Genomic DNA, 21,199 nt, shown 5'->3' on the forward strand with positions numbered 1-21,199 from the left:
CAGATGCACTCATCGAGTGCATCCGCGCTGACCATATGCACGTGCGATGCTTTCATGCTCTCGTTTCAGCGCTGCAGTGCATGTTTTGCAACATCTCACGATGCAACACGGATCTTCGTGTCTTTGAGGTGTTCATCGTAGAAGGAACCTTGCTGTGGGAGCAAAACACCCCTCCTTCAGTGTTTCCTGTGCAGGAGGGGCAACGGCAGTTACTTGAAAAGCCGCTCCAGTGCCGGGAAGTTGCTTGTGTAAAGGGGGCACCCAGATTTGAACTGGGGACCTCTTGATCTGCAGTCAAATGCTCCACTGAGCGACACCCCCACTGGAAAACTGCGGTGCATGTTTACACTTTCCACATGCTACAGTGACAATTGTCTAAAACAACTCTGTTGTCTGTGCCTTTCAACAGTTTACGTGCAGCACAGATGTTTTGTATGTGGAACCTAACTCCAAAATGACTGTCTGACTTCAATGGCATTTGCATCGGAAATGGAAATGGCTGAGTGGTAGAGTTCAGATGGACGGAAGATATTGCGCAGATGCACTCATAGAGTGCATCCGCGCTGACCGTATGTACGTGCAACGCTTTCATGCTCTCGTTTCGGGGCTGCAGTGCATGTTTTGCAACATCTCACGATGCAACACGGATCTTTGTGTCTTTGAGGTGTTCATCGTAGAAGGAACCTTGCTGTGGTAGCAAAACACCCCTCCTTCAGTGTTTCCTGTGCAGGATGGGCAACGGCAGTTACTTGAAAAGCCGCTCCAGTGCCGGGAAGTTGCTTCTAAAAAGGGGGCACTCAGATTTGAACTGGGGACCTCTTGATCTGCAGTCAAATGCTCTACCACTGAGCTATACCCCCAACAGAAAACTGCGGTGCATGTTTACACTTTCCACATACTACAGTGACAATTGTCTAAAACAACTCTCTTGTCTGCGCCTTTCAACAGTTTACGTGCAGCACAGATGTTTTGTATGTGGAACCTAACTCCAAAATGACTGTCTGACTTCAATGGCATTTGCATCGGAAATGGAAATGGCTGAGTGGTAGAGTCCAGATGGACGGAAGATATTGCTCCGATGACCTCGGCGCTGACCATATGCACGTGCAATGCTTTCATGCTCTCGTTTCAGCGCTGCAGTGCATGTTTTGCAACATCTCACGATGCAACACGGATCTTCGTGTCTTTGAGGTGTTCATCGTAGAAGGAACCTTGCTGTGGTAGCAAAACACCCCCCCTTCAGTGTTTCCTGTGCAGGATGGGCAACGGCAGTTACTTGAAAAGCCGCTCCAGTGCAGGGAAGTTGCTTCTAAAAAGGGGGCACTCAGATTTGAACTGGGGACCTCTTGATCTGCAGTCAAATGCTCTACCACTGAGCTATACCCCCAACGGAAAACTGCGGTGCATGTTTATACTTTCCACATACTACAGTGACAATTGTCGAAAACAACTCTTTTGTCTGTGCCTTTCAACAGTTTACGTGCAGCACAGATGTTTTGTATGTGGAACCTAACTCCAAAATGACTGTCTGACTTCAATGGCATTTGCATCGGAAATGGAAATGGCTGAGTGGTAGAGTTCAGATGGACGGAAGATATTGCGCAGATGCACTCATCGAGTGCATCCGCGCTGACCATATGCACGTGCGATGCTTTCATGCTCTCGTTTCAGCGCTGCAGTGCATGTTTTGCAACATCTCACGATGCAACACGGATCTTCGTGTCTTTGAGGTGTTCATCGTAGAAGGAACCTTGCTGTGGTAGCAAAACACCCCTCCTTCAGTGTTTCCTGTGCAGGAGGGGCAACGGCAGTTACTTGAAAAGCCGCTCCAGTGCCGGGAAGTTGCTTGTGTAAAGGGGGCACCCAGATTTGAACTGGGGACCTCTTGATCTGCAGTCAAATGCTCCACTGAGCTACAACCCCACTGGAAGACTGCGGTGCATGTTTACACTTTCCACATACTACAGTGACAATTGTCTGAAACAACTCTGTTGTCTGTGCCTTTCAACAGTTTACGTGCAGTACAGATGTTTTGTATGTGGAACCTAACTCCAAAATGACTGTCTGACTTCAATGGCATTTGCATCGGAAATGGAAATGGCTGAGTGGTAGAGTTCAGATGGACGGAAGATATTGCGCAGATGCACTCATAGAGTGCATCCGCGCTGACCGTATGTACGTGCAACGCTTTCATGCTCTCGTTTCGGGGCTGCAGTGCATGTTTTGCAACATCTCACGATGCAACACGGATCTTTGTGTCTTTGAGGTGTTCATCGTAGAAGGAACCTTGCTGTGGTAGCAAAACACCCCCCCTTCAGTGTTTCCTGTGCAGGATGGGCAACGGCAGATACTTGAAAAGCCGCTCCAGTGCAGGGAAGTTGCTTCTATAAAGGGGGCACCCAGATTTGAACTGGGGGACCTCTTGATCTGCAGTCAAATGCTCTACCACTGAGCTATACCCCCAACAGCAAACTGCGGTGCATGTTTACACTTTCCACATACTACAGTGACAATTGTCTAAAACAACTCTCTTGTCTGCGCCTTTCAACAGTTTACGTGCAGCACAGATGTTTTGTATATGGAACCTAACTCCAAAATGACTGTCTGACTTCAATGGCATTTGCATCGGAAATGGAAATGGCTGAGTGGTAGAGTCCAGATGGACGGAAGATATTGCTCCGATGACCTCGGCGCTGACCGTATGCACGTGCAATGCTTTCATGCTCTCGTTTCAGCGCTGCAGTGCATGTTTTGCAACATCTCACGATGCAACACGGATCTTCGTGTCTTTGAGGTGTTCATCGTAGAAGGAACCTTGCTGTGGTAGCAAAACACCCCTCCTTCAGTGTTTCCCGTGCAGGAGGGGCAACGGCAGTTACTTGAAAAGCCGCTCCAGTGCAGGGAAGTTGCTTGTATAAAGGGGGCACCCAGATTTGTACTGGGGACATCTGGATCTGCAGTCAAATGCTCTACCACTGAGCTATACTCCCACGAGAAAACGGCGGTGCATGTTTACACTTTCCACATACTACAATGACAATTGTCTAAAACAACTCTCTTGTCTGCGCCTTTCATCAGTTTACGTGCAGCACAGATGTTTTGTATGTGGAACCTAACACCAAAATGACTGTCTGACTTCAATGGCATTTGCATCGGAAATGGAAATGGCTGAGTGGTAGAGTTCAGATGGACGGAAGATATTGCGCAGATGCACTCATAGAGTGCATCCGCGCTGACCGGATGCACGTGCAACGCTTTCATGCTCTCGTTTCTGCGCTGCAGTGCATGTTTTGCAACATCTCACGATGCAACACGGATCTTTGTGTCTTGAGGTGTTCATCGTAGAAGGAACCTTGCTGTGGTAGCAAAACACCCCTCCTTCAGTGTTTCCTGTGCAGGAGGGGCAACGGCAGTTACTTGAAAAGCCGCTCCAGTGCAGGGAAGTTGCTTGTATAAAGGGGGCACCCAGATTTGAACTGGGGACCTCTTGATCTGCAGTCAAATGCTCTACCACTGAGCTATACCCCCAACTGAAAACTGCGGTGCATGTTTATACTTTCCACATACTACAGTGACAATTGTCGAAAACAACTCTTTTGTCTGTGCCTTTCAACAGTTTACGTGCAGCACAGATGTTTTGTATGTGGAACCTAACTCCAAAATGACTGTCTGACTTCAATGGCATTTGCATCGGAAATGGAAATGGCTGAGTGGTAGAGTTCAGATGGACGGAAGATATTGCGCAGATGCACTCATCGAGTGCATCCGCGCTGACCATATGCACGTGCGATGCTTTCATGCTCTCGTTTCAGCGCTGCAGTGCATGTTTTGCAACATCTCACGATGCAACACGGATCTTCGTGTCTTTGAGGTGTTCATCGTAGAAGGAACCTTGCTGTGGGAGCAAAACACCCCTCCTTCAGTGTTTCCTGTGCAGGAGGGGCAACGGCAGTTACTTGAAAAGCCGCTCCAGTGCCGGGAAGTTGCTTGTGTAAAGGGGGCACCCAGATTTGAACTGGGGACCTCTTGATCTGCAGTCAAATGCTCCACTGAGCGACACCCCCACTGGAAAACTGCGGTGCATGTTTACACTTTCCACATGCTACAGTGACAATTGTCTAAAACAACTCTGTTGTCTGTGCCTTTCAACAGTTTACGTGCAGCACAGATGTTTTGTATGTGGAACCTAACTCCAAAATGACTGTCTGACTTCAATGGCATTTGCATCGGAAATGGAAATGGCTGAGTGGTAGAGTTCAGATGGACGGAAGATATTGCGCAGATGCACTCATAGAGTGCATCCGCGCTGACCGTATGTACGTGCAACGCTTTCATGCTCTCGTTTCGGGGCTGCAGTGCATGTTTTGCAACATCTCACGATGCAACACGGATCTTTGTGTCTTTGAGGTGTTCATCGTAGAAGGAACCTTGCTGTGGTAGCAAAACACCCCTCCTTCAGTGTTTCCTGTGCAGGATGGGCAACGGCAGTTACTTGAAAAGCCGCTCCAGTGCCGGGAAGTTGCTTCTAAAAAGGGGGCACTCAGATTTGAACTGGGGACCTCTTGATCTGCAGTCAAATGCTCTACCACTGAGCTATACCCCCAACAGAAAACTGCGGTGCATGTTTACACTTTCCACATACTACAGTGACAATTGTCTAAAACAACTCTCTTGTCTGCGCCTTTCAACAGTTTACGTGCAGCACAGATGTTTTGTATGTGGAACCTAACTCCAAAATGACTGTCTGACTTCAATGGCATTTGCATCGGAAATGGAAATGGCTGAGTGGTAGAGTCCAGATGGACGGAAGATATTGCTCCGATGACCTCGGCGCTGACCATATGCACGTGCAATGCTTTCATGCTCTCGTTTCAGCGCTGCAGTGCATGTTTTGCAACATCTCACGATGCAACACGGATCTTCGTGTCTTTGAGGTGTTCATCGTAGAAGGAACCTTGCTGTGGTAGCAAAACACCCCCCCTTCAGTGTTTCCTGTGCAGGATGGGCAACGGCAGTTACTTGAAAAGCCGCTCCAGTGCAGGGAAGTTGCTTCTAAAAAGGGGGCACTCAGATTTGAACTGGGGACCTCTTGATCTGCAGTCAAATGCTCTACCACTGAGCTATACCCCCAACGGAAAACTGCGGTGCATGTTTATACTTTCCACATACTACAGTGACAATTGTCGAAAACAACTCTTTTGTCTGTGCCTTTCAACAGTTTACGTGCAGCACAGATGTTTTGTATGTGGAACCTAACTCCAAAATGACTGTCTGACTTCAATGGCATTTGCATCGGAAATGGAAATGGCTGAGTGGTAGAGTTCAGATGGACGGAAGATATTGCGCAGATGCACTCATCGAGTGCATCCGCGCTGACCATATGCACGTGCGATGCTTTCATGCTCTCGTTTCAGCGCTGCAGTGCATGTTTTGCAACATCTCACGATGCAACACGGATCTTCGTGTCTTTGAGGTGTTCATCGTAGAAGGAACCTTGCTGTGGTAGCAAAACACCCCTCCTTCAGTGTTTCCTGTGCAGGAGGGGCAACGGCAGTTACTTGAAAAGCCGCTCCAGTGCCGGGAAGTTGCTTGTGTAAAGGGGGCACCCAGATTTGAACTGGGGACCTCTTGATCTGCAGTCAAATGCTCCACTGAGCTACAACCCCACTGGAAGACTGCGGTGCATGTTTACACTTTCCACATACTACAGTGACAATTGTCTGAAACAACTCTGTTGTCTGTGCCTTTCAACAGTTTACGTGCAGTACAGATGTTTTGTATGTGGAACCTAACTCCAAAATGACTGTCTGACTTCAATGGCATTTGCATCGGAAATGGAAATGGCTGAGTGGTAGAGTTCAGATGGACGGAAGATATTGCGCAGATGCACTCATAGAGTGCATCCGCGCTGACCGTATGTACGTGCAACGCTTTCATGCTCTCGTTTCGGGGCTGCAGTGCATGTTTTGCAACATCTCACGATGCAACACGGATCTTTGTGTCTTTGAGGTGTTCATCGTAGAAGGAACCTTGCTGTGGTAGCAAAACACCCCCCCTTCAGTGTTTCCTGTGCAGGATGGGCAACGGCAGATACTTGAAAAGCCGCTCCAGTGCAGGGAAGTTGCTTCTATAAAGGGGGCACCCAGATTTGAACTGGGGGACCTCTTGATCTGCAGTCAAATGCTCTACCACTGAGCTATACCCCCAACAGCAAACTGCGGTGCATGTTTACACTTTCCACATACTACAGTGACAATTGTCTAAAACAACTCTCTTGTCTGCGCCTTTCAACAGTTTACGTGCAGCACAGATGTTTTGTATATGGAACCTAACTCCAAAATGACTGTCTGACTTCAATGGCATTTGCATCGGAAATGGAAATGGCTGAGTGGTAGAGTCCAGATGGACGGAAGATATTGCTCCGATGACCTCGGCGCTGACCGTATGCACGTGCAATGCTTTCATGCTCTCGTTTCAGCGCTGCAGTGCATGTTTTGCAACATCTCACGATGCAACACGGATCTTCGTGTCTTTGAGGTGTTCATCGTAGAAGGAACCTTGCTGTGGTAGCAAAACACCCCTCCTTCAGTGTTTCCCGTGCAGGAGGGGCAACGGCAGTTACTTGAAAAGCCGCTCCAGTGCAGGGAAGTTGCTTGTATAAAGGGGGCACCCAGATTTGTACTGGGGACATCTGGATCTGCAGTCAAATGCTCTACCACTGAGCTATACTCCCACGAGAAAACGGCGGTGCATGTTTACACTTTCCACATACTACAATGACAATTGTCTAAAACAACTCTCTTGTCTGCGCCTTTCATCAGTTTACGTGCAGCACAGATGTTTTGTATGTGGAACCTAACACCAAAATGACTGTCTGACTTCAATGGCATTTGCATCGGAAATGGAAATGGCTGAGTGGTAGAGTTCAGATGGACGGAAGATATTGCGCAGATGCACTCATAGAGTGCATCCGCGCTGACCGGATGCACGTGCAACGCTTTCATGCTCTCGTTTCTGCGCTGCAGTGCATGTTTTGCAACATCTCACGATGCAACACGGATCTTTGTGTCTTGAGGTGTTCATCGTAGAAGGAACCTTGCTGTGGTAGCAAAACACCCCTCCTTCAGTGTTTCCTGTGCAGGAGGGGCAACGGCAGTTACTTGAAAAGCCGCTCCAGTGCAGGGAAGTTGCTTGTATAAAGGGGGCACCCAGATTTGAACTGGGGACCTCTTGATCTGCAGTCAAATGCTCTACCACTGAGCTATACCCCCAACTGAAAACTGCGGTGCATGTTTATACTTTCCACATACTACAGTGACAATTGTCGAAAACAACTCTTTTGTCTGTGCCTTTCAACAGTTTACGTGCAGCACAGATGTTTTGTATGTGGAACCTAACTCCAAAATGACTGTCTGACTTCAATGGCATTTGCATCGGAAATGGAAATGGCTGAGTGGTAGAGTTCAGATGGACGGAAGATATTGCGCAGATGCACTCATCGAGTGCATCCGCGCTGACCATATGCACGTGCGATGCTTTCATGCTCTCGTTTCAGCGCTGCAGTGCATGTTTTGCAACATCTCACGATGCAACACGGATCTTCGTGTCTTTGAGGTGTTCATCGTAGAAGGAACCTTGCTGTGGGAGCAAAACACCCCTCCTTCAGTGTTTCCTGTGCAGGAGGGGCAACGGCAGTTACTTGAAAAGCCGCTCCAGTGCCGGGAAGTTGCTTGTGTAAAGGGGGCACCCAGATTTGAACTGGGGACCTCTTGATCTGCAGTCAAATGCTCCACTGAGCGACACCCCCACTGGAAAACTGCGGTGCATGTTTACACTTTCCACATGCTACAGTGACAATTGTCTAAAACAACTCTGTTGTCTGTGCCTTTCAACAGTTTACGTGCAGCACAGATGTTTTGTATGTGGAACCTAACTCCAAAATGACTGTCTGACTTCAATGGCATTTGCATCGGAAATGGAAATGGCTGAGTGGTAGAGTTCAGATGGACGGAAGATATTGCGCAGATGCACTCATAGAGTGCATCCGCGCTGACCGTATGTACGTGCAACGCTTTCATGCTCTCGTTTCGGGGCTGCAGTGCATGTTTTGCAACATCTCACGATGCAACACGGATCTTTGTGTCTTTGAGGTGTTCATCGTAGAAGGAACCTTGCTGTGGTAGCAAAACACCCCTCCTTCAGTGTTTCCTGTGCAGGATGGGCAACGGCAGTTACTTGAAAAGCCGCTCCAGTGCCGGGAAGTTGCTTCTAAAAAGGGGGCACTCAGATTTGAACTGGGGACCTCTTGATCTGCAGTCAAATGCTCTACCACTGAGCTATACCCCCAACAGAAAACTGCGGTGCATGTTTACACTTTCCACATACTACAGTGACAATTGTCTAAAACAACTCTCTTGTCTGCGCCTTTCAACAGTTTACGTGCAGCACAGATGTTTTGTATGTGGAACCTAACTCCAAAATGACTGTCTGACTTCAATGGCATTTGCATCGGAAATGGAAATGGCTGAGTGGTAGAGTCCAGATGGACGGAAGATATTGCTCCGATGACCTCGGCGCTGACCATATGCACGTGCAATGCTTTCATGCTCTCGTTTCAGCGCTGCAGTGCATGTTTTGCAACATCTCACGATGCAACACGGATCTTCGTGTCTTTGAGGTGTTCATCGTAGAAGGAACCTTGCTGTGGTAGCAAAACACCCCCCCTTCAGTGTTTCCTGTGCAGGATGGGCAACGGCAGTTACTTGAAAAGCCGCTCCAGTGCAGGGAAGTTGCTTCTAAAAAGGGGGCACTCAGATTTGAACTGGGGACCTCTTGATCTGCAGTCAAATGCTCTACCACTGAGCTATACCCCCAACGGAAAACTGCGGTGCATGTTTATACTTTCCACATACTACAGTGACAATTGTCGAAAACAACTCTTTTGTCTGTGCCTTTCAACAGTTTACGTGCAGCACAGATGTTTTGTATGTGGAACCTAACTCCAAAATGACTGTCTGACTTCAATGGCATTTGCATCGGAAATGGAAATGGCTGAGTGGTAGAGTTCAGATGGACGGAAGATATTGCGCAGATGCACTCATCGAGTGCATCCGCGCTGACCATATGCACGTGCGATGCTTTCATGCTCTCGTTTCAGCGCTGCAGTGCATGTTTTGCAACATCTCACGATGCAACACGGATCTTCGTGTCTTTGAGGTGTTCATCGTAGAAGGAACCTTGCTGTGGTAGCAAAACACCCCTCCTTCAGTGTTTCCTGTGCAGGAGGGGCAACGGCAGTTACTTGAAAAGCCGCTCCAGTGCCGGGAAGTTGCTTGTGTAAAGGGGGCACCCAGATTTGAACTGGGGACCTCTTGATCTGCAGTCAAATGCTCCACTGAGCTACAACCCCACTGGAAGACTGCGGTGCATGTTTACACTTTCCACATACTACAGTGACAATTGTCTGAAACAACTCTGTTGTCTGTGCCTTTCAACAGTTTACGTGCAGTACAGATGTTTTGTATGTGGAACCTAACTCCAAAATGACTGTCTGACTTCAATGGCATTTGCATCGGAAATGGAAATGGCTGAGTGGTAGAGTTCAGATGGACGGAAGATATTGCGCAGATGCACTCATAGAGTGCATCCGCGCTGACCGTATGTACGTGCAACGCTTTCATGCTCTCGTTTCGGGGCTGCAGTGCATGTTTTGCAACATCTCACGATGCAACACGGATCTTTGTGTCTTTGAGGTGTTCATCGTAGAAGGAACCTTGCTGTGGTAGCAAAACACCCCCCCTTCAGTGTTTCCTGTGCAGGATGGGCAACGGCAGATACTTGAAAAGCCGCTCCAGTGCAGGGAAGTTGCTTCTATAAAGGGGGCACCCAGATTTGAACTGGGGGACCTCTTGATCTGCAGTCAAATGCTCTACCACTGAGCTATACCCCCAACAGCAAACTGCGGTGCATGTTTACACTTTCCACATACTACAGTGACAATTGTCTAAAACAACTCTCTTGTCTGCGCCTTTCAACAGTTTACGTGCAGCACAGATGTTTTGTATATGGAACCTAACTCCAAAATGACTGTCTGACTTCAATGGCATTTGCATCGGAAATGGAAATGGCTGAGTGGTAGAGTCCAGATGGACGGAAGATATTGCTCCGATGACCTCGGCGCTGACCGTATGCACGTGCAATGCTTTCATGCTCTCGTTTCAGCGCTGCAGTGCATGTTTTGCAACATCTCACGATGCAACACGGATCTTCGTGTCTTTGAGGTGTTCATCGTAGAAGGAACCTTGCTGTGGTAGCAAAACACCCCTCCTTCAGTGTTTCCCGTGCAGGAGGGGCAACGGCAGTTACTTGAAAAGCCGCTCCAGTGCAGGGAAGTTGCTTGTATAAAGGGGGCACCCAGATTTGTACTGGGGACATCTGGATCTGCAGTCAAATGCTCTACCACTGAGCTATACTCCCACGAGAAAACGGCGGTGCATGTTTACACTTTCCACATACTACAATGACAATTGTCTAAAACAACTCTCTTGTCTGCGCCTTTCATCAGTTTACGTGCAGCACAGATGTTTTGTATGTGGAACCTAACACCAAAATGACTGTCTGACTACAATGGCATTTGCATCGGAAATGGAAATGGCTGAGTGGTAGAGTTCAGATGGACGGAAGATATTGCGCAGATGCACTCATAGAGTGCATCCGCGCTGACCGGATGCACGTGCAACGCTTTCATGCTCTCGTTTCTGCGCTGCAGTGCATGTTTTGCAACATCTCACGATGCAACACGGATCTTTGTGTCTTGAGGTGTTCATCGTAGAAGGAACCTTGCTGTGGTAGCAAAACACCCCTCCTTCAGTGTTTCCTGTGCAGGAGGGGCAACGGCAGTTACTTGAAAAGCCGCTCCAGTGCAGGGAAGTTGCTTGTATAAAGGGGGCACCCAGATTTGAACTGGGGACCTCTTGATCTGCAGTCAAATGCTCTACCACTGAGCTATACCCCCAACTGAAAACTACGGTGCATGTTTATACTTTCCACATACTACAGTGACAATTGTCGAAAACAACTCTTTTGTCTGTGCCTTTCAACAGTTTACGTGCAGCACAGATGTTTTGTATGTGGAACCTAACTCCAAAATGACTGTCTGACTTCAATGGCATTTGCATCGGAAATGGAAATGGCTGAGTGGTAGAGTTCAGATGGACGGAAGATATTGCGCAGATGCACTCATCGAGTGCATCCGCGCTGACCATATGCACGTGCGATGCTTTCATGCTCTCGTTTCAGCGCTGCAGTGCATGTTTTGCAACATCTCACGATGCAACACGGATCTTCGTGTCTTTGAGGTGTTCATCGTAGAAGGAACCTTGCTGTGGTAGCAAAACACCCCTCCTTCAGTGTTTCCTGTGCAGGAGGGGCAACGGCAGTTACTTGAAAAGCCGCTCCAGTGCCGGGAAGTTGCTTGTGTAAAGGGGGCACCCAGATTTGAACTGGGGACCTCTTGATCTGCAGTCAAATGCTCCACTGAGCGACACCCCCACTGGAAAACTGCGGTGCATGTTTACACTTTCCACATACTACAGTGACAATTGTCTAAAACAACTCTGTTGTCTGTGCCTTTCAACAGTTTACGTGCAGCACAGATGTTTTGTATGTGGAACCTAACTCCAAAATGACTGTCTGACTTCAATGGCATTTGCATCGGAAATGGAAATGGCTGAGTGGTAGAGTTCAGATGGACGGAAGATATTGCGCAGATGCACTCATAGAGTGCATCCGCGCTGACCGTATGTACGTGCAACGCTTTCATGCTCTCGTTTCGGGGCTGCAGTGCATGTTTTGCAACATCTCACGATGCAACACGGATCTTTGTGTCTTTGAGGTGTTCATCGTAGAAGGAACCTTGCTGTGGTAGCAAAACAACCCTCCTTCAGTGTTTCCTGTGCAGGATGGGCAACGGCAGTTACTTGAAAAGCCGCTCCAGTGCCGGGAAGTTGCTTCTAAATAGGGGGCACACAGATTTGAACTGGGGACCTCTTGATCTGCAGTCAAATGCTCTACCACTGAGCTATACCCCCAACAGAAAACTGCGGTGCATGTTTACACTTTCCACATACTACAGTGACAATTGTCTAAAACAACTCTCTTGTCTGCGCCTTTCAACAGTTTACGTGCAGCACAGATGTTTTGTATGTGGAACCTAACTCCAAAATGACTGTCTGACTTCAATGGCATTTGCATCGGAAATGGAAATGGCTGAGTGGTAGAGTCCAGATGGACGGAAGATATTGCGCAGATGACCTCGGCGCTGACCGTATGCACGTGCAATGCTTTCATGCTCTCGTTTCAGCGCTGCAGTGCATGTTTTGCAACATCTCACGATGCAACACGGATCTTCGTGTCTTTGAGGTGTTCATCGTAGAAGGAACCTTGCTGTGGTAGCAAAACACCCCTCCTTCAGTGTTTCCTGTGCAGGAGGGGCAACGGCAGTTACTTGAAAAGCCGCTCCAGTGCAGGGAAGTTGCTTGTATAAAGGGGGCACCCAGATTTGTACTGGGGACATCTGGATCTGCAGTCAAATGCTCTACCACTGAGCCATACTCCCACGAGAAAACGGCGGTGCATGTTTACACTTTCCACATACTACAATGACAATTGTCTAAAACAACTCTCTTGTCTGCGCCTTTCATCAGTTTACGTGCAGCACAGATGTTTTGTATGTGGAACCTAACTCCAAAATGACTGTCTGACTTCAATGGCATTTGCATCGGAAATGGAAATGGCTGAGTGGTAGAGTTCAGATGGACGGAAGATATTGCGCAGATGCACTCATAGAGTGCATCCGCGCTGACCGTATGTACGTGCAACGCTTTCATGCTCTCGTTTCGGGGCTGCAGTGCATGTTTTGCAACATCTCACGATGCAACACAGATCTTCGTGTCTTTGAGGTGTTCATCAAAGAAGGAACCTTGCTGTGGTAGCAAAACACCCCTCCTTCAGTGTTTCCTGTGCAGGAGGGGCAACGGCAGTTACTTGAAAAGCCGCTCCAGTGCCGGGAAGTTGCTTGTGTAAAGGGGGCACCCAGATTTGAACTGGGGACCTCTTGATCTGCAGTCAAATGCTCCACTGAGCTACAACCCCACTGGAAGACTGCGGTGCATGTTTACACTTTCCACATACTACAGTGACAATTGTCTAAAACAACTCTGTTGTCTGTGCCTTTCAACAGTTTACGTGCAGCACAGATGTTTTGTATGTGGAACCTAACTCCAAAATGACTGTCTGACTTCAATGGCATTTGCATCGGAAATGGAAATGGCTGAGTGGTAGAGTTCAGATGGACGGAAGATATTGCGCAGATGCACTCATGGAGTGCATCCGCGCTGACCGTATGTACGTGCAACGCTTTCATGCTCTCGTTTCTGCGCTGCAGTGCATGTTTTGCAACATCTCACGATGCAACACGGATCTTTGTGTCTTTGAGGTGTTCATCGTAGAAGGAACCTTGCTGTGGTAGCAAAACACCCCTCCTTCAGTGTTTCCTGTGCAGGATGGGCAACGGCAGTTACTTGAAAAGCCGCTCCAGTGCCGGGAAGTTGCTTCTATAAAGGGGGCACCCAGATTTGAACTGGGGACCTCTTGATCTGCAGTAAAATGCTCTACCACTGAGCTATACCCCCAACAGAAAACTGCGGTGCATGTTTACACTTTCCACATACTACAGTGACAATTGTCTAAAACAACTCTCTTGTCTGCGCCTTTCATCAGTTTACGTGCAGCACAGATGTTTTGTATGTGGAACCTAACTCCAAAATGACTGTCTGACTTCAATGGCATTTGCATCGGAAATGGAAATGGCTGAGTGGTAGAGTCCAGATGGACGGAAGATATTGCTCCGATGACCTCGGCGCTGACCGTATGCACGTGCAATGCTTTCATGCTCTCGTTTCAGCGCTGCAGTGCATGTTTTGCAACATCTCACGATGCAACACGGATCTTCGTGTCTTTGAGGTGTTCATCGTAGAAGGAACCTTGCTGTGGTAGCAAAACACCCCTCCTTCAGTGTTTCCTGTGCAGGAGGGGCAACGGCAGTTACTTGAAAAGCCGCTCCAGTGCAGGGAAGTTGCTTGTATAAAGGGGGCACCCAGATTTGAACTGGGGACCTCTTGATCTGCAGTAAAATGCTCTATCACTGAGCTATACCCCCAACTGAAAACGGCGGTGCATGTTTACACTTTCCACATACTACAGTGACAATTGTCTAAAACAACTCTCTTGTCTGCGCCTTTCAACAGTTTACGTGCAGCACAGATGTTTTGTATGTGGAACCTAACTCCAAAATGACTGTCTGACTTCAATGGCATTTGCATCGGAAATGGAAATGGCTGAGTGGTAGAGTCCAGATGGACGGAAGATATTGCTCCGATGACCTCGGCGCTGACCGTATGCACGTGCAATGCTTTCATGCTCTCGTTTCGGCGATGCAGTGCATGTTTTGCAACATCTCACGATGCAACACGGATCTTTGTGTCTTTGAGGTGTTCATCAAAGAAGGAACCTTGCTGTGGTAGCAAAACACCCCTCCTTCAGTGTTTCCTGTGCAACGGCAGTTACTTGAAAAGCCGCTCCAGTGCAGGGAAGTTGCTTGCATAAAGGGGGCACCCAGATTTGTACTGGGGACATCTGGATCTGCAGTCAAATGCTCTACCACTGAGCTATACTCCCACGAGAAAACGGCGGTGCATGTTTACACTTTCCACATACTACAATGACAATTGTCTAAAACAACTCTCTTGTCTGCGCCTTTCATCAGTTTACGTGCAGCACAGATGTTTTGTATGTGGAACCTAACTCCAAAATGACTGTCTGACTTCAATGGCATTTGCATCGGAAATGGAAATGGCTGAGTGGTAGAGTTCAGATGGACGGAAGATATTGCGCAGATGCACTCATCGAGTGCATCCGCGCTGACCATATGCACGTGCGATGCTTTCATGCTCTCGTTTCTGCGCTGCAGTGCATGTTTTGCAACATCTCACAATGCAACACGGATCTTCGTGTCTTTGAGGTGTTCATCGTAGAAGGAACCTTGCTGTGGTAGCAAAACACCCCTCCTTCAGTGTTTCCTGTGCAGGATGGGCAACGGCAGTTACTTTAAAAGCCGCTCCAGTGCAGGGAAGTTGCTTGTATAAAGGGGGCACCCAGATTTGAACTGGGGACCTCTTGATCTGCAGTCAAATGCTCTACCACTGAGCTATACCCCCAACGGAAAACTACGGTGCATGTTTATACTTTCCACATACTACAGTGACAATTGTCGAAAACAACTCTTTTGTCTGTGCCTTTCAACAGTTTACGTGCAGCACAGATGTTTTGTATGTGGAACCTAACTCCAAAATGACTGTCTGACTTCAATGGCATTTGCATCGGAAATGGAAATGGCTGAGTGGTAGAGTCCAGATGGACGGAAGATATTGCTCCGATGACCTCGGCGCTGACCGTATGCACGTGCAATGCTTTCATGCTCTCGTTTCAGCGCTGCAGTGCATGTTTTGCAACATCTCACGATGCAACACGGATTTTCGTGTCTTTGAGGTGTTCATCGTAGAAGGAACCTTGCTGTGGTAGCAAAACACCCCTCCTTCAGTGTTTCCTGTGCAGGAGGGGCAACGGCAGTTATTTGAAAAGCCGCTCCAGTGCAGGGAAGTTGCTTGTATAAAGGGGGCACCCAGATTTGAACTGGGGACCTCTTGATCTGCAGTAAAATGCTCTATCACTGAGCTATACCCCCAACTGAAAACGGCGGTGCATGTTTACACTTTCCACATACTACAGTGACAATTGTCTAAAACAACTCTCTTGTCTGCGCCTTTCAACAGTTTACGTGCAGCACAGATGTTTTGTATGTGGAACCTAACTCCAAAATGACTGTCTGACTTCAATGGCATTTGCATCGGAAATGGAAATGGCTGAGTGGTAGAGTCCAGATGGACGGAAGATATTGCTCCGATGACCTCGGCGCTGACCGTATGCACGTGCAATGCTTTCATGCTCTCGTTTCGGCGATGCAGTGCATGTTTTGCAACATCTCACGATGCAACACGGATCTTTGTGTCTTTGAGGTGTTCATCAAAGAAGGAACCTTGCTGTGGTAGCAAAACACCCCTCCTTCAGTGTTTCCTGTGCAACGGCAGTCACTTGAAAAGCCGCTCCAGTGCAGGGAAGTTGCTTGCATAAAGGGGGCACCCAGATTTGTACTGGGGACATCTGGATCTGCAGTCAAATGCTCTACCACTGAGCTATACTCCCACGAGAAAACGGCGGTGCATGTTTACACTTTCCACATACTACAATGACAATTGTCTAAAACAACTCTCTTGTCTGCGCCTTTCATCAGTTTACGTGCAGCACAGATGTTTTGTATGTGGAACCTAACTCCAAAATGACTGTCTGACTTCAATGGCATTTGCATCGGAAATGGAAATGGCTGAGTGGTAGAGTTCAGATGGACGGAAGATATTGCGCAGATGCACTCATCGAGTGCATCCGCGCTGACCATATGCACGTGCGATGCTTTCATGCTCTCGTTTCTGCGCTGCAGTGCATGTTTTGCAACATCTCACAATGCAACACGGATCTTCGTGTCTTTGAGGTGTTCATCGTAGAAGGAACCTTGCTGTGGTAGCAAAACACCCCTCCTTCAGTGTTTCCTGTGCAGGATGGGCAACGGCAGTTACTTTAAAAGCCGCTCCAGTGCAGGGAAGTTGCTTGTATAAAGGGGGCACCCAGATTTGAACTGGGGACCTCTTGATCTGCAGTCAAATGCTCTACCACTGAGCTATACCCCCAACTGAAAACTACGGTGCATGTTTATACTTTCCACATACTACAGTGACAATTGTCGAAAACAACTCTTTTGTCTGTGCCTTTCAACAGTTTACGTGCAGCACAGATGTTTTGTATGTGGAACCTAACTCCAAAATGACTGTCTGACTTCAATGGCATTTGCATCGGAAATGGAAATGGCTGAGTGGTAGAGTTCAGATGGACGGAAGATATTGCGCAGATGCACTCATCGAGTGCATCCGCGCTGACCATATGCACGTGCGATGCTTTCATGCTCTCGTTTCAGCGCTGCAGTGCATGTTTTGCAACATCTCACGATGCAACACGGATCTTCGTGTCTTTGAGGTGTTCATCGTAGAAGGAACCTTGCTGTGGTAGCAAAACACCCCTCCTTCAGTGTTTCCTGTGCAGGAGGGGCAACGGCAGTTACTTGAAGAGCCGCTCCAGTGCCGGGAAGTTGCTTGTGTAAAGGGGGCACCCAGATTTGAACTGGGGACCTCTTGATCTGCAGTCAAATGCTCCACTGAGCTACACCCCCACTGGAAAACTGCGGTGCATGTTTACACTTTCCACATACTACAGTGACAATTGTCTAAAACAACTCTGTTGTCTGTGCCTTTCAACAGTTTACGTGCAGCACAGATGTTTTGTATGTGGAACCTAACTCCAAAATGACTGTCTGACTTCAATGGCATTTGCATCGGAAATGGAAATGGCTGAGTGGTAGAGTTCAGATGGACGGAAGATATTGCGCAGATGCACTCATAGAGTGCATCCGCGCTGACCGTATGTACGTGCAACGCTTTCATGCTCTCGTTTCGGGGCTGCAGTGCATGTTTTGCAACATCTCACGATGCAACACGGATCTTTGTGTCTTTGAGGTGTTCATCATAGAAGGAACCTTGCTGTGGTAGCAAAACACGCCTCCTTCAGTGTTTCCTGCGCAGGATGGGCAACGGCAGTTACTTGAAAAGCCGCTCCAGTGCAGGGAAGTTGCTTCTATAAAGCGGGCACCCAGATTTGAACTGGGGACCTCGGGATCTGCAGTCAAATGCTCTACCACTGAGCAATACCCCCACCGGAAAACTGCGGTGCATGTTTACACTTTCAACATACTACAATGACAATTGTCGAAAACAACTCTCTTGTCTGCGCCTTTCAACAGTTTACGTGCAGCACAGATGTTTTGTATGTGGAACCTAACTCCAAAATGACTGTCTGACTTCAATGGCATTTGCATCGGAAATGGAAATGGCTGAGTGGTAGAGTCCAGATGGACGGAAGATATTGCTCCGATGACCTCGGCGCTGACCGTATGCACGTGCAATGCTTTCATGCTCTCGTTTCAGCGCTGCAGTGCATGTTTTGCAACATCTCACGATGCAACACGGATCTTCGTGTCTTTGAGGTGTTCATCGTAGAAGGAACCTTGCTGTGGTAGCAAAACACCCCTCCTTCAGTGTTTCCTGTGCAGGAGGGGCAACGGCAGTTACTTGAAAAGCCGCTCCAGTGCAGGGAAGTTGCTTGTATAAAGGGGGCACCCAGATTTGAACTGGGGACCTCTTGATCTGCAGTAAAATGCTCTATCACTGAGCTATACCCCCAACTGAAAACGGCGGTGCATGTTTACACTTTCCACATACTACAGTGACAATTGTCTAAAACAACTCTCTTGTCTGCGCCTTTCAACAGTTTACGTGCAGCACAGATGTTTTGTATGTGGAACCTAACTCCAAAATGACTGTCTGACTTCAATGGCATTTGCATCGGAAATGGAAATGGCTGAGTGGTAGAGTCCAGATGGACGGAAGATATTGCTCCGATGACCTCGGCGCTGACCGTATGCACGTGCAATGCTTTCATGCTGTCGTTTCGGCGATGCAGTGCATGTTTTGCAACATCTCACGATGCAACACGGATCTTTGTGTCTTTGAGGTGTTCATCAAAGAAGGAACCTTGCTGTGGTAGCAAAACACCCCTCCTTCAGTGTTTCCTGTGCAACGGCAGTTACTTGAAAAGCCGCTCCAGTGCAGGGAAGTTGCTTGCATAAAGGGGGCACCCAGATTTGTACTGGGGACATCTGGATCTGCAGTCAAATGCTCTACCACTGAGCTATACCCCCACGAGAAAACGGCGGTGCATGTTTACACTTTCCACATACTACAATGACAATTGTCTAAAACAACTCTCTTGTCTGCGCCTTTCATCAGTTTACGTGCAGCACAGATGTTTTGTATGTGGAACCTAACTCCAAAATGACTGTCTGACTTCAATGGCATTTGCATCGGAAATGGAAATGGCTGAGTGGTAGAGTTCAGATGGACGGAAGATATTGCGCAGATGCACTCATCGAGTGCATCCGCGCTGACCATATGCACGTGCGATGCTTTCATGCTCTCGTTTCAGCGCTGCAGTGCATGTTTTGCAACATCTCACGATGCAACACGGATCTTCGTGTCTTTGAGGTGTTCATCGTAGAAGGAACCTTGCTGTGGTAGCAAAACACCCCTCCTTCAGTGTTTCCTGTGCAGGATGGGCAACGGCAGTTACTTTAAAAGCCGCTCCAGTGCAGGGAAGTTGCTTGTATAAAGGGGGCACCCAGATTTGAACTGGGGACCTCTTGATCTGCAGTCAAATGCTCTACCACTGAGCTATACCCCCAACGGAAAACTACGGTGCATGTTTATACTTTCCACATACTACAGTGACAATTGTCGAAAACAACTCTTTTGTCTGTGCCTTTCAACAGTTTACGTGCAGCACAGATGTTTTGTATGTGGAACCTAACTCCAAAATGACTGTCTGACTTCAATGGCATTTGCATCGGAAATGGAAATGGCTGAGTGGTAGAGTCCAGATGGACGGAAGATATTGCTCCGATGACCTCGGCGCTGACCGTATGCACGTGCAATGCTTTCATGCTCTCGTTTCAGCGCTGCAGTGCATGTTTTGCAACATCTCACGATGCAACACGGATTTTCGTGTCTTTGAGGTGTTCATCGTAGAAGGAACCTTGCTGTGGTAGCAAAACACCCCTCCTTCAGTGTTTCCTGTGCAGGAGGGGCAACGGCAGTTATTTGAAAAGCCGCTCCAGTGCAGGGAAGTTGCTTGTATAAAGGGGGCACCCAGATTTGAACTGGGGACCTCTTGATCTGCAGTAAAATGCTCTATCACTGAGCTATACCCCCAACTGAAAACGGCGGTGCATGTTTACACTTTCCACATACTACAGTGACAATTGTCTAAAACAACTCTCTTGTCTGCGCCTTTCAACAGTTTACGTGCAGCACAGATGTTTTGTATGTGGAACCTAACTCCAAAATGACTGTCTGACTTCAATGGCATTTGCATCGGAAATGGAAATGGCTGAGTGGTAGAGTCCAGATGGACGGAAGATATTGCTCCGATGACCTCGGCGCTGACCGTATGCACGTGCAATGCTTTCATGCTCTCGTTTCGGCGATGCAGTGCATGTTTTGCAACATCTCACGATGCAACACGGATCTTTGTGTCTTTGAGGTGTTCATCAAAGAAGGAACCTTGCTGTGGTAGCAAAACACCCCTCCTTCAGTGTTTCCTGTGCAACGGCAGTCACTTGAAAAGCCGCTCCAGTGCAGGGAAGTTGCTTGCATAAAGGGGGCACCCAGATTTGTACTGGGGACATCTGGATCTGCAGTCAAATGCTCTACCACTGAGCTATACTCCCACGAGAAAACGGCGGTGCATGTTTACACTTTCCACATACTACAATGACAATTGTCTAAAACAACTCTCTTGTCTGCGCCTTTCATCAGTTTACGTGCAGCACAGATGTTTTGTATGTGGAACCTAACTCCAAAATGACTGTCTGACTTCAATGGCATTTGCATCGGAAATGGAAATGGCTGAGTGGTAGAGTTCAGATGGACGGAAGATATTGCGCAGATGCACTCATCGAGTGCATCCGCGCTGACCATATGCACGTGCGATGCTTTCATGCTCTCGTTTCTGCGCTGCAGTGCATGTTTTGCAACATCTCACAATGCAACACGGATCTTCGTGTCTTTGAGGTGTTCATCGTAGAAGGAACCTTGCTGTGGTAGCAAAACACCCCTCCTTCAGTGTTTCCTGTGCAGGATGGGCAACGGCAGTTACTTTAAAAGCCGCTCCAGTGCAGGGAAGTTGCTTGTATAAAGGGGGCACCCAGATTTGAACTGGGGACCTCTTGATCTGCAGTCAAATGCTCTACCACTGAGCTATACCCCCAACTGAAAACTACGGTGCATGTTTATACTTTCCACATACTACAGTGACAATTGTCGAAAACAACTCTTTTGTCTGTGCCTTTCAACAGTTTACGTGC

At 48.0% G+C, this 21,199-nt stretch overlaps 16 non-coding genes across 16 annotated transcripts; all 16 read right to left on the reverse strand.

The window, feature by feature from the left end:
• Positions 1–788: 788 nt before the first annotated feature.
• Positions 789–860, reverse strand: trnac-gca (transfer RNA cysteine (anticodon GCA)). Its single transcript has one exon. It is a non-coding gene; the product is annotated as a tRNA-Cys (tRNA).
• A 455-nt stretch (positions 861–1,315) lies between these two features.
• trnac-gca (transfer RNA cysteine (anticodon GCA)) lies at positions 1,316–1,387 on the reverse strand. The gene has a single exon. It is a non-coding gene; the product is annotated as a tRNA-Cys (tRNA).
• A 1,003-nt stretch (positions 1,388–2,390) lies between these two features.
• trnac-gca (transfer RNA cysteine (anticodon GCA)) lies at positions 2,391–2,463 on the reverse strand. The gene has a single exon. It is a non-coding gene; the product is annotated as a tRNA-Cys (tRNA).
• A 993-nt stretch (positions 2,464–3,456) lies between these two features.
• Positions 3,457–3,528, reverse strand: trnac-gca (transfer RNA cysteine (anticodon GCA)). Its single transcript has one exon. It is a non-coding gene; the product is annotated as a tRNA-Cys (tRNA).
• Positions 3,529–4,531: 1,003 nt separating this feature from the next.
• On the reverse strand, positions 4,532–4,603 carry trnac-gca (transfer RNA cysteine (anticodon GCA)). Its single transcript has one exon. It is a non-coding gene; the product is annotated as a tRNA-Cys (tRNA).
• A 455-nt stretch (positions 4,604–5,058) lies between these two features.
• On the reverse strand, positions 5,059–5,130 carry trnac-gca (transfer RNA cysteine (anticodon GCA)). The gene has a single exon. It is a non-coding gene; the product is annotated as a tRNA-Cys (tRNA).
• A 1,003-nt stretch (positions 5,131–6,133) lies between these two features.
• On the reverse strand, positions 6,134–6,206 carry trnac-gca (transfer RNA cysteine (anticodon GCA)). The gene has a single exon. It is a non-coding gene; the product is annotated as a tRNA-Cys (tRNA).
• A 993-nt stretch (positions 6,207–7,199) lies between these two features.
• On the reverse strand, positions 7,200–7,271 carry trnac-gca (transfer RNA cysteine (anticodon GCA)). Its single transcript has one exon. It is a non-coding gene; the product is annotated as a tRNA-Cys (tRNA).
• A 1,003-nt stretch (positions 7,272–8,274) lies between these two features.
• On the reverse strand, positions 8,275–8,346 carry trnac-gca (transfer RNA cysteine (anticodon GCA)). The gene has a single exon. It is a non-coding gene; the product is annotated as a tRNA-Cys (tRNA).
• Positions 8,347–8,801: 455 nt separating this feature from the next.
• trnac-gca (transfer RNA cysteine (anticodon GCA)) lies at positions 8,802–8,873 on the reverse strand. Its single transcript has one exon. It is a non-coding gene; the product is annotated as a tRNA-Cys (tRNA).
• A 1,003-nt stretch (positions 8,874–9,876) lies between these two features.
• trnac-gca (transfer RNA cysteine (anticodon GCA)) lies at positions 9,877–9,949 on the reverse strand. Its single transcript has one exon. It is a non-coding gene; the product is annotated as a tRNA-Cys (tRNA).
• A 993-nt stretch (positions 9,950–10,942) lies between these two features.
• Positions 10,943–11,014, reverse strand: trnac-gca (transfer RNA cysteine (anticodon GCA)). Its single transcript has one exon. It is a non-coding gene; the product is annotated as a tRNA-Cys (tRNA).
• Positions 11,015–15,203: 4,189 nt separating this feature from the next.
• On the reverse strand, positions 15,204–15,275 carry trnac-gca (transfer RNA cysteine (anticodon GCA)). Its single transcript has one exon. It is a non-coding gene; the product is annotated as a tRNA-Cys (tRNA).
• A 1,512-nt stretch (positions 15,276–16,787) lies between these two features.
• On the reverse strand, positions 16,788–16,859 carry trnac-gca (transfer RNA cysteine (anticodon GCA)). Its single transcript has one exon. It is a non-coding gene; the product is annotated as a tRNA-Cys (tRNA).
• A 2,587-nt stretch (positions 16,860–19,446) lies between these two features.
• On the reverse strand, positions 19,447–19,518 carry trnac-gca (transfer RNA cysteine (anticodon GCA)). Its single transcript has one exon. It is a non-coding gene; the product is annotated as a tRNA-Cys (tRNA).
• A 1,512-nt stretch (positions 19,519–21,030) lies between these two features.
• trnac-gca (transfer RNA cysteine (anticodon GCA)) lies at positions 21,031–21,102 on the reverse strand. The gene has a single exon. It is a non-coding gene; the product is annotated as a tRNA-Cys (tRNA).
• Between the last annotated feature and the right edge of the window lie 97 nt (positions 21,103–21,199).

The sequence above is a fragment of the Chiloscyllium punctatum genome, chromosome 42, assembly GCF_047496795.1.
Source record: "Chiloscyllium punctatum isolate Juve2018m chromosome 42, sChiPun1.3, whole genome shotgun sequence".
Lineage (NCBI taxonomy): Eukaryota > Metazoa > Chordata > Chondrichthyes > Orectolobiformes > Hemiscylliidae > Chiloscyllium > Chiloscyllium punctatum.